General features: G+C 40.0%; 1 long non-coding RNA gene and 1 pseudogene across 1 annotated transcript; one reads left to right on the top strand and one right to left on the bottom strand.

Moving 5' to 3' along the window:
- Positions 1-4,353: 4,353 nt before the first annotated feature.
- On the bottom strand, positions 4,354-5,648 carry LOC101142422 (cell division cycle-associated protein 7-like; annotated as a pseudogene).
- A 2,821-nt stretch (positions 5,649-8,469) lies between these two features.
- Positions 8,470-13,911, top strand: LOC134756939 (uncharacterized). Its single transcript, XR_010130434.1, has 3 exons — positions 8,470-8,684; positions 13,195-13,376; positions 13,881-13,911. It is a non-coding gene; the product is annotated as an uncharacterized lncRNA (long non-coding RNA).
- The last annotated feature ends 259 nt before the right edge of the window (positions 13,912-14,170 follow it).

Consider the following 14,170-nt stretch of genomic DNA (forward strand, 5'->3'; position numbering starts at 1 on the left):
CCTTGCCCATTTTGCCCTATTTGAGATGCTGACTAGATCTGTATAGCTCAGTTTGTGACCTTGACATGACACATAAGATAAAAAGCTTATAGATGGAGGTAGATGAAGCATAATTATGGAAAAAGCCTCAGTTTTTTTTTTTTGGTTGTTTTTTAGACTGAATTTTTGAAGATATTATTCAGTTGCTAAATTGCCCTCATGGTGATCATGGACAAGATGTTATAGGCTTGATGATGCATGAGGAATAGAACACAGAAATAACTAGTGAGTTAAGAATCTCTTTATATGATAGTAGAACAGGCCATTTTGTGCTGGCATTGCCCTCTCTGTCAGCTAAGTGGTATCAAAGGCAGTGAGCATGCAGTTCTGAACTTCCCTGACTTAGTGAATTCCTTGTGTTGCTACTATCATTTGACATCAAATTTGGGCACATTCTTGAGAAATAGGGAGGGCATCAGAGAATCACTAAATTGTATTGCTAAGGTCTAATACATTATTTTTTGCCAGTTGGTAGTAAGTGAAGCGGGTAGTAAAATAAAAGTACTTTAATTCTGAATTGTTCTCATCAATGTTTGAACCTATATTGTCTTTGGAATCTTGCCTAATTCAAACATCCTCATGGTTTAAGCCTCTGACAGCTGGGTTGTCTGTTACTTGTAGCCAAAAGCATTCCTACTGAATGCCAACACAAATCCAAAAAATATTGGGTGAATTGTAAAGGAGAAAAGGGGCCATTGGAGGGGGATGGTCAGTGTCTGGGCAGTGTCATCTTTTATACTGATGACATTCAAATGAAACATTACACAAATGAACAAGAGTTCTGAATGATGTATAGATAGAGGAGAAGATACTGTATAGACTCTGAACCCAGTGCCAGCCAAGTCCAGACAGTAGAACTGGTAGAAGTTCAATATAGCAGCACAAGAGAGTTGGAAGACCTGAGTTTAAAAGTTATCTCCAGTACCTACTAGCTGAGTAGATATATCACCTCACTTAGCTCAAGGCTAATTGTTTGTAAAAGTAAAGAATAACAACTTCACAGGATCATTGTGAGATAATTTGAGATGGCTTATAATAAGTTTATGTTGCCCAGTATGCATTAGATTCTGAGTGATAAAATGTGGATAATAAGTTGTTTTCAGACTGTGATGAGTACAGAAAACTCTTGTAGCTTTTAAAAAAGTCACTTAAACATCTTTGGAACTATGTTTTATAGGAAAGAATTGGACTAGATATTTTCTTTTTGTTCTAGATTTACATGTCTATTTCTACATATGTAGGAATAAATTAAGTAGAGAAGGGAATTAGAAAAATATGAAGAGAGTGAAAGCCTATGGAAGACTGGGCCTTTAAATAGGAAGAAGGTTGTAGGCAAATCCCATCTTTGTATCCTCCTTTGAGCCCCACAGAGCAAGGCTGTGCTCCCATCTCCCAATTTTTTTCAAAGAAGAAGAATCACAGAGGAGATTCCTAAGGTAACTGGAAGGAAGGTGTATTAGTCTATTCTTGCACTGCTATAAAAACATACCCAAGACTGGGTAATTTATAAAGAATACAATTTAATCGACCCACAGTTCCATAGGCTGTACAGTACGCATGGCTAGAGAGGCCTCAGGAAACTTACAATCATGGCGAAAGATGAAGAGAAAGGAGGCACATCCTGCATAGCTGGAGCAGGAGGAAGATTGGGAGCAAAGGAGAGGAAGCGCTACAAACTTTCAAAAGACCACATCTCGTGAGAACTCTATCACAAAACAGCACTAGGGGGATGGTGCTAAACCATTAGAACCCACCCCCATGATTCAGTCACCTCCCACCAGGCCCCTCCTCCAACACTGGGGATTACAATTCGAAATGAGATTTAGGTGGGGACACAGAGCCAAACCATATCATTCCACCCCAGCCCCTCCAAAATCTCAGGTCCTTCTCACATTTCAAAATACAATCATGCCTTCCCAACAGTCCCCCAAAGTCTTAAGTCATTCCAGCATTAACTCAAAAGTCTAAGCCTCACCTGAGACAAGGCCCTTCCACAGATGAGCCTATAAAATAAAAAACAAGTTTATTATGTCTAAAAGATACAATGGAGGTGTAGGCGTTGGGTAAATACAGCAGAGGCACACCGCTGCCAGTCTCTTTGCAAAAGCATAGCAAGAATGATCTTTACTCTAGTTCCCAGTAAGCTCCTTGTCTCCATTGATACCTTCTCAGCCTGGACTTCACTGTCCATATCACTATCAATATTTTGGTCACAGCCATTCAACAAGTCTCTGGGAAGTTCTAAACTTTCCCTCATCTTCCTGTCCTGTCTTCTTCTGAGCTCTCCAGACTCTTCCAACCTCTGCCCTTTACCCAGTTCCAAAGTCACTTCCACATTTTCATGTATCTTTAGAGCAATGCTCCACTCTCAGTACCAATTTTCTGTATTAGTTTATTCTTGCACTGCTATAAAAAACTACTTGATACTGGGTAATTTATAAAGAAAAGAGGCTTAATTATGCTCACACTTCTGCAGGCTGTACAGGCTTCTGCTTCTGGGGAGGCCTCAGGAAACCTACAATCATGGCAGACAGCAAAGCAGAAGCAGACATATATTCACATACCTGGCAGGAGAGAGAGAGAGTGAAGGGGGAGGTGCTATACACTTTCAAACAACCAGATCTCATGAGAACTCTATCACAAAACAGCACTAGGGGGATGGTGCTAAACCATTAGAAACCACCCCCACAATTCAATCACTGTCCACCAAGCCTCTCCTCCAACACTGGCCATTACAATTCGACATGAGATTTGGGTGGGGACACAGAGCCAAACTATATTCGAAGTGTTGGGGCCGTGGCTCATACTCTAAGTCTCCTTCATATCTAGTTGGTGCATTAATTTATATACACAGCTGTCTCACCACCAGGCAAAGAGGAATTGAGATGCAATTTTAAATCTCTTCTGGGCCATGATGCTATCAATTGTTGTGACCCTGTATGTGGCTATTTTGATACCTGTAATTTAGATACCACCAGGTATAGTGGGAACTAGTAGAAACTTTAGGGAAATGAGGTGAGCAAGGTAAATTGGGACATAAAATCACATCTAGGCAAATTTTGGATGAGGATGTGATTAGAAGTGTAAGTGAGGAATGAAAAGAACAGAGCAATATTATAGCCTTAGACTGGGGGGCTATGGGAGACAATGAGAAGTGGGGTTAGGGGGAATTTTATGAATCTTTATGGATGAGTGGCTAGTATAAATAATGTGCATGGATAATTTCACTCCAAATTATGAAAACATACATTTTCTTCTCTTTTAAGAATAAAATGTCTATTAAAATAAACTTTGTATAAAAGTATTACAGATCAAAAACTGTATTTATATGTATTGATTTGAGGTCCAATTATGCATCAAACCCTGAATGGGCCCAGCAAGTAAACTGGACACACAAACACTTAGATTCCACCTCTACTAAACAATTTGATTAACGCAAAATGGGAGGGGCGTAGCAACACAGGAAATCTGCCCAGAAACTAATTTGGCAGAGATGTCAAGTTAAACTGTTGAAAGTTACAAATCTCCAAAAAGGCAGTTCTTTCTCATGATAAAAGTGCTTAAAACCTAAACAAGAACCCTGTGCCTAGCTTATTTCTTCAACAAATGCAAAGAGCTATAGACTATTAATATCAAGTTTCCACACAAAATGGCCCAAGAATTTATTTGAAATACCTTACTTATGAACTGAAATAAACTTGGCAAACTACAATTATGTTAAAGTATTATACCAAAAATTCAAATCAGCCTACTCCTGAAGTTTCACCATTGCAATTTCCAGAGATGTCTTTTCTATCCTAATGTTACATATAACATTGCCCGTAAACCTTTGGATCATGATTGTGTAAGCTGGATGCACCATTTAACCTTAGGGCAGAAGAAATTAGCAGCAACTAAATCTCAACTGTGACAACTTGTATAACAAGCACAATACCTGGAATATTCTCATGAGAGTCATCTTAAGTAATATACTACACTCTGCGGCAATTACCTAATTTTTACACATGATCTTAAGACTTTTGTGCCTTGATTCTGTTAAAAATGTCAACTAGCATGAACACTAAATCATACCCATTGTTTTTGAGTAAACAAGTTCTCTGAAATTTAATAGATCTAGTTAATATTGCTACAGTATTTCTAAAAGCTTAGGTTTTATGAGTGGATTCCAGGGCTATTTCAACACCAATAGAATCAAATACACTTTCATAAAATTGTCATTTAAAAATAATTCAGAAACTAAGCAGTGGGAGAGCACCACTAGGGGCATGGTATGATGTGGGGGTTGGTGGGAAACAGAGAAGAAACTGCAGAGAGCAAAGTATAACTAGCAATATACTTTCTATGATATTCCAGAAACGTGTGTCTAGTGAGATTAACTTGATTGGAGTTTCTTATACAATAGACTGATCACTGAGATTCTTAACTCAGGTTTCAATCAATGACAAAATCGAAAATGTTAACAAGAGATTTTAGAAATGGATGGCAGGCTGTGAATTTTGCAGATATTATGCTTGCATTTCAAATTCCTCTTTCAGACTTTTCAAGTAAGCGTGCACATTCCCAGGGCCAGGATATTTGGCGAAATACACCAGGATATCAGTTGCACACCGTCCGTCTTGCTGCCGGCAGAAACTGCAGTTGTAGATTTCTCAACAAGGTGGGCAATGCCACTAGAGCATCCCTGACCTCTTCAGCATAAGAGTTTGGAAGGCAGGAGCCGCAGACTTAGCCTTGAATGCCCTAGCAGTCTGGGTTTCTGCAGTTTGTTTTGGTAGCAATAGTTTTCTGACACCATTGATAACAAGTAGAGCCCAGGGAATCGTTATATATCTTCTTTGGAGAGTTGCTGCAGTTGGCCTCCAACCCTTCCTCTGTGATTTCTTGCCCTGGGTGAATTATATGCAGAAGGGTCATGGATGAGCTGGAGCGGTGAATTCTGGGCGTGTCATCTTCCTTCATGCAGCCATCCACTGTCTTGCTCCTTCTCACCAACGTGTCCTTATCCTCTTCTTCTTCCTCTTCTTACTCCTCCTCCACGAGTAGAGCGCCAAGGGACCAGGGGACTTGGTGAGAAGAGGAGCTCTCTGTTCAGGGTTTCTCCTGGAAGCAACATCCGGGAATGTACGCCTTGGGGATGTCCTTGATTGTGAGTTGGAGCCTGGGAGGGAACGTCTTCTAAGGAACAAGCCAGGGAAGCTTTCTCACTCTGACATGCATTTTCCAGGCATTGCTTTGTTTTGCTTTATACTGAAAGCCTTTTTCTCCAAAAAAATTCATGCCACCTTTATCTTCCGAATCGGAACTGGAATTGGTTCCAGAATTCTCTGAGGGTTCGGGGAGGGGGCTCTGCTTTTTTGTTGGCTGCTCCCTTGGTATTTCGCGCTGGAAGCGTCATCACCACCCTGAGACGTTGAGTGTCTGCACTGGGTGCGGGTCCTACAGCCTTCTCAGACTCACTGGGAAGCCTTATGTTTGCAAAATTATCGGCAGCGACGCCATCACAACTGTCATCAGAGCGTGACTAGGTTTCCATGGAAATCAATTTCACATATATGAATTTCTCTAAGTTCTTTAATCAGATCCTTTTGCAGCACGCCACGAGTGTTCATACTGGCAGCGGGCGCCTAGGCCGGCTTGGAGCAGGGAGCCATTTTCTTTTTCTTTTTCTTTTTTTTGGGGGCGGGGGGGACGGAGTCTCGCTCTGTCGCCCAGGCTGGAGTGCAGTGGCCGATCTCGGCTCACTGCAAGCTCCGCTTCCCGGGTTCACGCCATTCTCCTGCCTCAGCCTCCCTAGTAGCTGGGACTACAGGCGCCCGCCACCACACCCAGCTAATTTTTGTATTTTTTAGTAGAGACGAGGTTTCACCATGTTAGCCAGGATGGTCTCGATCTCCTGACTTTGTGATCCGCCTGCCTCGGCCTCCCAAAGTGCTGGGATTACAGGCATGAGCCACCGCACCCGGTCCAGGGTGCCATTTTCTTATGCTTGACATTTATTTCTCCAAAATAGCTGATGAACCCAGTTATCTTCTCAGCATTGTGGGTTCGCCTTTAACTCTTTATTCTACTTCAGCCCCAGACTTGCTCAGTTACCAAGTCCACACCCCTCTTTGGATGCACTGGCTGGAATTCCTTACCTAGATTCAACCACCACCCTCTGCCCTGTGATTTAGGCCAGAAGTCATCGAACTAATCTCTGTGAGCCAGATCCCCACACCCTTAATATCTGGTTTCATAAGACTGTTAATAAGTGCAAGTGTTGCCCTGAATATACCACAATATTAATGTACTTAATCCTCCAAATATTTAATAGCTTGGTGAGGTGAGAACTACTATTATTCCCATTTTGAAGGTGAGGACACAGGTTAAGTGACTCACCCAGGGTCACGGACCGAGAAAATGGTGGAGCCAGGATTCCGAGAGAGCCTGCTTGGCTCCAAAGCTCGTACCCTTAACCACCATGCTACGATGGAACTCCTTTTCTGAAATACTGTTTTCATGATGTTTCTTTCCTGCTTCAAAGCCTATAATGGCTTGTTTACTTTTAGGAGGAATTGCAGGCTCTGGGGTCTGATAGGAAGCTGTCCATTAAGTGATCCCACCTATCCAGCTTTGCCTTTCATGCTCCTCACCAGGGCCCCTCTCCTATCACCCAACTTGCCTCCTCCCGGAGATCTTCCTCAATGCTGGAAGCTGTGCCTTCTATCACCATTCCCTATTTCTCTTTGCCGGGCTCAGCCAGGGCCATCTTACAGTAATTTTTTTTCTCTGAATTCCTGTAAAATTTGAAGTCTGTGTTCGCTAATGTAATAATGGATTAAAATGTGCTTTGGGGTTTTTTTTTTTTTGAGCTGTTTCAAGGACTATGTCTTATATCGTTAACTGGCTCTAAAAGTTCTTTAAGGCAAGAGCCAGATATTCTAAGTAAATCTAAATTTTTCTTATCTCTAACATGATAAAGAATTCCTAAACTCTTGTCTCGTTCTATAGTTTTGTCATGTTTCTGGCTGTGTTAGAACATGCAGCAAAGTTCTGGGAAGAAATATGTGCTTAATAAATATCAGTAGGTTTGACTCGTCCTGAAATCCTGTGAAATAAACCAAAGATGAGAATTTCTGCCATTTGATTAGGGATTTTGGAAGCGTAGAGTCATTGTAGGTTTTAAGCTCCTATTTCCCATCATGGAGAAATGAAAGATGAAAATCACTGTGTTGAATGAACTTATCAGTCACTCAGCATCCCTATGTAGTTTCAACAGCTTTGTCAACAGCTCAGGGGAGCAGGACTGGTTATTCTTTGAGCAGGGAAGTCCTTTATTACATCAGGAAGGTGCGTCAGACTTAAGGCAGCCCAATCTCAGGAGGTGAACTGGAAAAATGGATAGGATTCAGTAGGTAGGCTGGCCATGAGGTGAGCCTATTTGATTGGCTGCCTCCAGAATTAGACTGTAGGGTGAGTAGGAGAGTGGCCAATGGGAAACAAATAAGGAATGCAAGAGAGATGCCATTTTGAGGTAGACCCAGAGGTAGAGGTAGAGAGAGAAAGAAAGATTGAGAACAGGGAGGATAGCCATGCTGAGAGCTACATTCACTGTAGCTTTTTATTCCAGTTCTGGTCCTTGTATTTTCTTTGGATATACATCCTTCTTATCATTAAATTCATGTAATTAGCCATATGATATTTGGATTACACAAATCTGCCAGCACAAATAGCACTTTGCCTTAAAAACAAAATAAAATTATCTTTTCCTTAGAGATATCTCTTCAGCATCTTGTATCTTCAATTAATTGTAGTTCAAGAGAAAAAATTTTATTAGATGTTTTCTTTTTCTTTTAAACTCAAGTGTTTTAGGATAAGACTTCAAAGGATCTTACAGGGGGAAAAGTACCACAACTCATACATTATAAAGAAAAAAGGATTTTGTTTTTAAAACAATATCTTATGTAGTTGGGAGCCAAGTGAACTTAATTACCATGTGAATAATTCAGAGAGGCAAATTAACCACAATAAAAATAATTTCAGTCCATGATGGACCTTTATATTCATGCAACTCAAATGACATGACCCTGTAAGAGTGAACTTAAGGTTCTGAAATCTGATTGTTGCATCAGCAAATATTTGTTGACCACCTTCTGTGTGTCCCTACTCTAAATTACCCTAAAGGATTTTGGAAATGTAGTGTTCTTATTGCCTTGGTTCTGTTCACCCATTTCCACTGGGGCAGGCCTACAAGCCTTCCTTTCAACCTGTACTTTTCCTCAATCCCACTCATCTTCCCTGCAACCCTTCTGTTCTCCACACCAGAGGACAGAAGAAAGAAGCATCAAGATGGCAGGAATGTGACTTGTCACTTTCAGGCAGGGTTGAAGCTGCATGGCAGCACTCCAGTGAATTGAATTCAGTAGTATCTGTGGTGGGGGTGTCCTTGTAATAGGCCTCATGCCAGACTCTTCAAGGAATTCAAAGAAACTAGAACACTACCGTGTTTTCAAATAATAATATCTTATCAAATGGTCTTCCCTTCATTGGACAACAGGTCGGCTTACAAATCACTGGAATTCAAAACACAGGACATGTGCTTTATTAATGGGCCAAAGATCAGCAAGAGGAAGATGAGGAGCAGACATGGAAAAGGATCCCTGAAGGTAAAGAATTTCAGGTTGATCTCTGAATCAAAAGGACAGACTCTTCATAGTTCAGGGTGAAGTCAGGTAGGAGGATGTACACAAAGTAAAACAGGGAAAGTGTCTGGAGGTAGAGAAGTACAGGCACAAATAAGCAAGTGTGTGTTTTGTAAAATTTGAAGATCTTCGGATGAGCAGACACAGCACACTGACACATGACGAGAGGCAGAATTCTTTGTTACTTACAGCTCCAAATTAGAGGAGGCTGCCGCACAGGCCCATGCACAGGATTGTACTAGGGGACAGGCTAACAGCAAGCAGGAGCTACAAAAGGCAGCTTATGTACAGCAAACAGGGTAGGGGTAGTTAGGTTTTTGGGACTTTCTAGGGATTGGCTAATTTGAATAATTAATTACACAGCTCTAGAGCATAGAGGCTGTTCCTAGTTGTTTAGTGTCTGGTACAGGAGTGTGAAAGCTCCCTAAACAGGGGCCTCTGTGAGATTATTCTTAATGGCACCAGACAGTAGGAACCTGATAAGAGAAGCATTTTTTTTTTTTTTTTTTTTCGTCCTCAGAGGGGAATTGAGAGTTTTTAGCCATGACTTCAAAACTGGGTCAAGACAGCCCTTGTGAAAGATTACATTTTGGAGAATGTAAATGCACTGCACTTAGCTTGGGGGTGGATATGTGGGAAAGCATGAGTTAGGGCATTAGTTTATAAAATTAGATTGAGACCAGATCTTGGGGAGCCCTGGATCTCCTGTTAATAAATGCTGTACCCACAGTGGTAGAGAAATGCGATCTTTTGAGGAAATAAAGATATCATGGGAGAATATAAATAAGGAGATGTGCTATATTTACCAATATTTTCTCATGACATTTACGTTAATAATGGGTATATTAGGGATACAAATATTATGTGGGATTCTCTAACCCCAGAGGATTTATTTGATCAATGAAGACAGAAAATGTTAAAGCAAAAGTGTAACAAATTGAAGATTTTATGACTACTATATACTTGTGTTGAGATATAGTTATAAGGAGAGAATTCTCATCTGAGAGTCTCACAACTAATTTCTGAATATGAAAATCATATATACCAAGTGGAAAAACTGTTCATTTAATTTTGGTGGTCCTATTTGAAAATTAGCATGTTAAAGTCCATTGAGCATCCATATTTCTAGATAAAGTTGTGAAATAATAATTCTCATAAAGGCAAAGGGAAGTTCTGGAAAATATGGAAGGTATTGATTAATGCTAATATTTATTCTAAGGAGATGAAATGCAAATTTTAGTGCAACTAAAGCATATGTCATAGGTATAATGATGTACCATCAAATATCTCCATTCTGGACCAACATATGTTCATTCCCTCAACTACTGCAGATGACTCATAAGTGAGCCTCTCTCAAGGACTTGTCCTTGGCCTAAGAGAGCTGCCTCAACCAATGTTAGATCCCTGTCCAGGGGCAACTTCCATCCAATGACTGGTTGATGTAGGACTACAAAGGCCTGTCCCCTCTGCCTCATTTGGGGGAATAATGACCAATATTATGGATCAAGTTGACTGGGCCACAGGGTGATGAGATATTGGATTAGGCATTTTTTTCTGGGTGTGTCAGGGAGGGTGTTTCAGGGTGAGATTAGCATTTAAATGTGTGGACCCAGTCTTCTCCTGCCCTCAGATGAGAACTTACACCATTGGCTCTCCAGGTTTTCAAGCCTTCAGACTAGGACTGTGAAACTGCCTTTGAAAAATTACAACAGTGAGAAAATTGCGAAAGAGATCTGATCTAACCAACCCCAATCTTGCTTTTTACCTCCAAACTGCCCTTAATCATTCTTGGGCTTAGGCCAAGCTAACTTTGGGAGACATTTAGTTTATAGTTTAAATGGTAACAGCCCTTCCCTAAAACTAAACTGCCTTTGTAAAGCTAATGAAAGACCACCAAGTTAGGAGGATGTGAGAAGCCTGAATTCTGCTAAGGTGTAGACATAAATAAATGATGATTAACCATTATTCCAGAAGTTGCATGATACACAACTTCCCCAAGTACTCCTGCAGATAACATCACTATTGTAGAATCTAAAATTGGCCTTTTGAGATGTCTCTTCCGGTTTTTGCATTTTTGACAATGATGGCTCCACTCAGACCAGCCAACAAGTCTTGTGGCCCCATCTAGAAGAGGACCAATTTCCACTCCCTCATTCCCTTGCCCACCAAACTATCCTTGAAAAACCCTAGACTCTGAATTTTGGGGAAGATTGGTTTGAGTAATAACTCAATGTCTACCACGTGGCAAGGCTAGCCCCATGTCAATTAAGCTCTTTCTTTATTGTAGTCCTATGATCTCAGTGAATTGGTTTCCTCTGTGCAGTGGGCAGGAAGAACCTATCAGCAATTACAACTGGATATTATAGCATTGGCTCTTTTGAATTTTCAGCTTGCAGGTGGTAGATTGCAGGACTTCTCAGCCTCCACAGTCACATGAGACAATTCCTATAATAAAACACACACGTGCACGCACACTCTCTGTGTGCGTGCACGTGTGTGTGTGTGTGTATTTTTTTCCTAGTTCTAGTGCTCCTGGTGAAATGGGCTAACACTTCTGTTGATTTCATCCTACCAGCTGCCTCTTTCTGCTTTTTTTTCCTGTGCTCAATCCTGCCTCCTTCATTCTTCTTGGGTCAAAAGTCCTTAAAGCACTCCCCAGTAAACTCTGCACCCTAATCTCTATATTACAGTCTATTTCACAAGGAATTCAACCTGTAACACTATGTATCAATAGAATGATTAAATAACTTCAGAAAGAATGAATGCCTTCTATAGGACTAAATCTCCTTTTATTCCAAATTGAAAGATGAGTCATGAAAAAATGAACATGTATAAGTTTTTCAAAATTTTATCTATCCTTTAAAATAAAAAAGTTCCAATGATATTTGAATTACTGCAGACCATAGAAAAGGAACAAAATCTTCCTGACTCTATAATGCTAGCATAGCTTTAATACAAAGAAAAGACAAAAATAGTTTTCTATATAAATATAGTTACAAAAATTCTGTATAGTATATAGCTACTAATTCCAGCTGTATAGTAAAAGAACAGTGTAGCATGACCTAGTAGAGTTTATTCTAAGACCATAAGGATGGTTCAATATTAGGAATCTATCAGTGTAATATATTATATCAACACATTAAATTTAAAAAGCTGATGATTATATCAATAGATGCCTAAAAGGTATCATAAAATTCAAAAGTTATTTCTAATAAAAATTCCAAGTAATTCAGAAATAAACTATTTAGAAATGATAGATTTTTTTTTTGGCCAAAATTCAACAGTAAACATGATAAAAAAACAACAACCATGAAATGCAGGAGCTATTTCCATTAAAATGACAGCTGATTTCTCACTAAACATAATGTGTAGTGAAGTTGATCACACCTTTCAACCCCCACTGGTTAGGATATTCCCCCGGTGTGGCAATTGCAAGAATGTATTTAAACATCATTGTCCCATTTGATTGTGACTTCCTAGAGGCAGGTATATGCCTTACAAATTTTTATATCCTTAGTTTCTGACACAATTTCTGGCACAACAATTTCTTAAAGACATGAACAATTTAATATATAGAGAGTACAAAAGAAAGTACAGTAGAATTTTGTACTTTATAAGAGGCCATTTTTCCTTTCTTATGAGAGGATTGTGTCACTTTGATTTACATATGGGATGCTGAGCATAATTTGCAAAAACTGTTTCCAAAAAGTGCAACAAAGAATTATATCTGAATTGAGGTTCAAAGACTGATGAGCCCAAATATTTTCATTTTTAAAATTATGTTGTGTCTTCTTCAGATTTTAAAATCTCAGTTTCATCATGATCATTTTTAAACTCCTTTCATGATTTTTCTAGGTTTATCCATTATATTTAGATGTTGAGCTGTGAACTGCTTAGAAATAAAGTAGTGTAAGTTTATAAAGTAGCTTAAGATTATATACCTTAGAAACCACAAGATTAAAAACCAACAAACAGGCTGGGCATGGTGGCTCATGCCTGTAATCCCAGCACTTTGGGAGGCCGAGGTAGGTGGATCACATGAGGCCAGGAGTTTGAGACCAGACTGGCCAACATGGTGAAACCCCGTCTATACTAAAAATACAAAAATTAGCTGGGCATGGTGTCACGCACCTGTAATCCCAGCTACTCAGGAGGCTGAGGCAGGAGAATCACTTGAATTCAGGAGGTGGAGATTGCAGTGAGCTGAGATCGTGCCACTGCACTCCAGCCTGGGTGACAGAGAGAGACTCTGTCTTAAAAAACAAAACAAAACAAAAACCAACAAACAAATGGCAACTCAAAAATGACTTGAGAAATACTTCTCTAAAAGAAATTTTAGCTTCATGTCCTTCCTACCTTCTAAAACTAAAATTTCTTCAAATATGTTTTTCTTTCAAAATTGCTGTATGAATCTGAGGATATCCATACATTTAACTTCTCCGGAATCCTGAGTTATTTCACTTGGTACTCGTAGGTCCGGTCTCTGCCTGCACCTGGATGCTGCATCATCAGAAGTATTGTCCTGCTGCTTTGCCTTTCTCTCAAGAGACTATAATAGATTTACTACCCTGAGATGGAACACAGAGGTTGGATATTCTGGATTCTACCCAGGAAGAGTTGCCCACCCCTGAGGAAACCCACTCACTTATGTAACAGGTGCTTCTAAAGCTCGTAGCTGGGGTGAATACAGAGTGAAAGGGCATAGATCCCACTTGGGAATGTATAGTCTGGCACTGTTCTTCCTGTTCCCTCTCTCTGTTCTTTCCCTGCTGATGCTGTGTGTTTCTCAAGGACGTCCTTTGGAGGCAACAAGGAAACAAAAAGCCATGTTCTTATATACAACCAATCTAATTAAGGGGTGACTTAAAGAAGTAAACATTTTCTTTCATTTCTCCCTCTCTTATCTACTTACCTACCTACCTACCTATGTATCACATCTATTATCACATCTATTGTATGTGTGTATGTATGTATCTATTATCATTTACCTATCTACCTACCTGCCTACTACTTACCTATCATATCTATTGCATCTATCTATCTATCTATCTATCTATCTGTCATCTACCTACCTACTTACTACCTATTATATCTTTTGCCTGTCTATCCATTTTTGATCTGGCTAACCTTTAACCTCACCCTATTGCTTTTGAATAACAGCACCCTGTTTTTCCTTGAGGAATCCACCTGCCAGCCCATGTGGTTGAGTGAGGCCGAATGTCCACTTCAACTTCAGGAGAGGGCATGGGATCCAGGTCTGGTCAGTGAGAGGAATTCCTGGAATTTCGACTGGAGTGACCGGGAACAGGCACTCTCATCTAGGCTTGCTAAATTGGAAGAGTTTAATCTTGGGGCTGCTGGTGGCCATCTTGTCATCACAAATGGAGAAATTATGTGAACGTGAACCTAAACATAGAGGAAAAGGAATTGAGTGATAAAAGGAGATTTTT

This window comes from Gorilla gorilla, chromosome 13 (assembly GCF_029281585.2).
Source record: "Gorilla gorilla gorilla isolate KB3781 chromosome 13, NHGRI_mGorGor1-v2.1_pri, whole genome shotgun sequence".
Lineage (NCBI taxonomy): Eukaryota > Metazoa > Chordata > Mammalia > Primates > Hominidae > Gorilla > Gorilla gorilla.